A 4,259-nucleotide genomic window follows, 5' to 3' on the forward strand; every position below is an offset into this window, starting at 1 on the left:
ACTCCGGAGTACTCTTCACCCCCAACGAGCAAGAAACTCTGTGTTTCTATTTGGGTGGGGTCAGGCACTCTGCTAAATTGGGGTGGCGGGCAGTTCAAAGTCCGTGTAGCAGGGGAGCAGGGAGGGGGAGAGTTCAGGGGATAGGGGGGGTAGCAATGTTTAATTGTTTGAAATGTTTGACTCTAAAGATTGCACGGAGAACCACAATGGTCACAGTAAGCTGGAGGTTGCACGCCAGACAAGCCGGTATCAACCCAAGGGCAACAGGCCTGTCATTGCAGACAAGCGAAGGCGTCCATGGGGGTGGGCATAGGCCGGGAACACTGATATCTCACCCTACGGGAACCATGCCCATCTTTACAATCCCACAATGGCACAAATGGTACAGGCTGATATCGTAGAAGGCAGTCTTGACACGGGGCCGGTGCCGCCGTTGCAATTAATATCATGGAATGTCAGGGGACTAGGAGACTAGGTAAAAAGATGGTTGGTGCTCCAGAGTATTAGAAGAATGAATCACGATCCGGTCCTCCTTCAGGAAACGCATCTAGTGGGTACAGCTAGCAAGGCGCTAGATAGACGAGGTTACCGCATGATAACACACTCAGACTTCACTTCAGGGTCCCGGGGGACAGGCATTTTAATGAAGAGAGCATCCTGATTCATACTACAGACTACCAAGACTGATAGTCACGGCCGCTTTGCAGCGGCATGTGGGCAATGGGAAGGAAAATCCCTCAACGTAGTGTATGTATATATTCCGCCGGCACTGCATGGGACTGCACTTCCGGACTTGGGGAGGTTCCTGTTAGAGCTTCCGGAAGGAGATCTAGTAGTGGGAGGAGACTTTAATGCGGTGGCCCATAATATACGGGATAGGTTCCCGGTTCGGACACAGACACCTGGCCCATCCCGCCTCAGTGAGTTCATAGAGGCACAGGGACTAGTAGATATATGGCGGCGTCTTAACCCCGAAGATCAGCAATACTCTTACTATTCAGCAACCCATAACTGTCTGTCCCGTATTGATTATTTCCTTACATTGGGGGATGGCCGACTCATGATAAATGATGTAAAGATAAGGCCCCGAGGTATCTTGAATCACTCCCCTTTGACACTGAGCCTATCATGCTCTGCAATAGCCCATAAAAGAATCTACCCAATCTACCCAGGGTATCTTAAGGTATCACACATCCGTAAAGAACTTAAAAAAGCAACCAGGCACTACTTTGCAGAAAATTAGGCCTGGGCGTAGTGGGCGTAGTGGGGCTTCGCGGAGCTACGTGAAGTGGGCGAGAAACTGCGCCCACCTCCGCACTCCGCATAGCCCCACTACGCACCGCAGGCCTCCCTCCCTCCCGCCCTCCCTAAATACTTTAATTTAAATGTTAGAAAGAATTAAAAGGCACTTACCTTGCCCGCCGCAGCCCGCCGCATCTCCGGGGCTCCCTCTCTTCATCGCCGCCGTCTTGGAGAAATGCGCATTAGTATCCAAGAAGGCAGCGATGAAGAGAGGGAGCCCCGGGGACGCGGCGGGCAGCGGCGGGCAAGGTAAGTGCCTTTTAATTCTTATTAACATTTAAATTAAAGTATTTAGGGGGGGCGGGAGGGAGGCGGGTGGCGGCCAGCTATGCACCGTCTGCGGAGCGTGCGTAGTGCCGAATTCTATGCCTGCTACGCAAAATGCGTAGAAGCCGGCACTACGCACACTCCGTGCACGGAGCGTAGCTGCCCGCCCACCCTTACAGAAAATACCGACTCGGTGTCATCCCCAACGACCTTATGGGAAGCGTACAAAACAGTGCTAAGAGGGCAAGCGATAGCGACAATAGCGGGGCACAAACGTACACAAAAACAGGAACTGCTAGATTTGGAATTGAAATTAGAAAAAGCAAACGCGGACCATATAGCACACCCATCAGAGGATACACTTCACTCACTCCACCTTTGCCAACAGTTACATGACGACCACCTTAAGCGACGAACAGTAGAAAACATAGAGGCGACAGCGCAAAGGGTCTATGATATAGGAGACAAAGACAGTAAATTACTGACATGGCTAGATGAAAAGAAGGAGGGCTGCAGACACATATTACAACTGAAGGACTCGGAGGGGATATCACATTCGCGTCCCTCTGAGATTGTAGAAATCTTAGCTGACCACTTCTAAGACGTCTATACCCCAAGAGTAGAAGTCACTGCGGAGGCGGCAATGTCAGCGCTTCAGTATGCACAAATTGCGACTCTACCGCCGGAGGCGGTGGATGAACTGGAGGCGGACCTGTCGGTGGACCAGATGCAGACTGCAATCAATGCGCTGCACACAGGCAAAGCACTGGGCCCCAACGGGATCCCGATTGAGTGGTTCCAGACTATGACAGACGCCCTAAGCTCACCTCTGTTGGCCATGTTTATGGAGTGTCGGGATGGGGGGACTCTGCCCCTGGATCAGCGGATGGCGACCATAGTGGCCATCCCGAAACCGGGTAAGCCACCCACAGACTGTGAGTCATACTGCCCGATTTCACTTCTTAACGCCAAAGCAAAAATTTTGGTGAAAACGTTAGCCAACAGATTGACTCTGCACCTAACACACCTAATCCACCCGGACCAGTCGGGCTTCATGCCACATAGAAGCACGACATTGAACCTCCGACGTGTGCACGGAGCAATAGCGCGAGCCCCCCTACTGGCGGATGCCAGAATGGCGTTTGACATGGTGGAATGGCAGTACCTATTCACAGTGTTAACCCACATGGGCTTTGGCTTTGGCCCCAAATGTATTTCCTGGATTAAACTGTTATACACAAATCCTGTTGCGCATGTAGCAACCAATGGCCACATCTCCCGAGAAATCCCTTTGGCCAGGGGGACATGACAAGGGTGCCCACTTTCCCCCCTACTATTTGCGTTGGTTCTAGAACCGCTGGCTACTATCATTAGGACTACCCCATTATTAAAAGGACTGCAATGGGGAAACAATTGGGAGGATAGAGTTTCCCTGTATGCTGACGACATGCTAATCTACCTATCCGACCCAGAGGCAGGCATTCCGCAATTGCTGGCACTATGTGACGCACATGGCCTGAACTCCGGGTACACAATCAACTGGACAAAATCGGTCATTTATGTACTGAAAGGTCCGGCTCCGAATCTCCCTGACAACTGCCCATTGACGAAGAGCCGACACCACATTTAAGTATCTGGGTATACACGTGGCTCGTGACGCGGTTGTGTTCTATGATCAGAACTTACTGCCGCCACTCACTCGCCTGAGGGCGGACGTGAGACACTGGAAAGCTCTACCTCTTACACTGTTGGGACGAGCGGCGTTATTTAAAATGATGGCGTTACCACGCCTCTTGTATGTATTGAAGAACACTCCAGTCTTGATACCGCCGTCCTATTTCTGGAGAGTGACAGCGGTGGTGACGGATCTGTTATGGGGAGAGCGCCCACCCAGAATAGCGCATATCAAACTCAACTGAGGGTGGTACGATGGGGGGATAGCACTGCCGAATATGCAGCTGTATTATTGGGCGTCGCAGCTTAAGGTAATTAACCAGTGGATACACGCCCGCATAATGACCCGGCATATTTAGCGGACAGAACACAATTAGGTACACACAGCTTGCAGGCCCCATTATACAATCAAGGACTCACGGCGAACCTAATCGGCCCAACCAAGCACACCGTGCTACTCTGGCACAGGGCGCAGACGCGACTTAAATGGAGAGGGGTCATAACTAAACTTACACCGTTATGGGACACCAAACAACTAGGCTGTCTTAGATCCAGCAAGGGATTTCCCCAATGGGATAACATTGGAATCACGACAGTAGGAGACTTATGGACCAGTACTGGAATGGTCTCTTTCTCACACCTGCAGCAACAATATGCCTTAGGCCCCACTGAAACCTACAGATACATACAAATACGACATGCATTAATGGCAGCTATTGAGCCAGGGTCGAATGTCCCGGACTCTTCGCCGTTGGAAGACCGTCTGCTCACGGACTTTATGCAAACAGGCGCCACTTCGCTCACTTATCGTAAACTAATGAATAATCTACGGGACCCTCTGATCAAGTTAAAAGAGAAATGGGAGACTGAGTTAGGAGCCATGGATGAGACAGATTGGAACGCCGCACTGGCGTCACCACGAGAAGCAGGCGTCTCAGCTCGGCTCAGGCTGATACAATTGAAAATACTACACAGGGTATACTACACCAGAACCACCTTACACAAAATGCACAGGG

Source organism: Lissotriton vulgaris, unplaced genomic scaffold (genome assembly GCF_964263255.1).
Source record: "Lissotriton vulgaris unplaced genomic scaffold, aLisVul1.2 SCAFFOLD_308, whole genome shotgun sequence".
Classification (NCBI taxonomy): Eukaryota; Metazoa; Chordata; class Amphibia; order Caudata; family Salamandridae; genus Lissotriton; species Lissotriton vulgaris.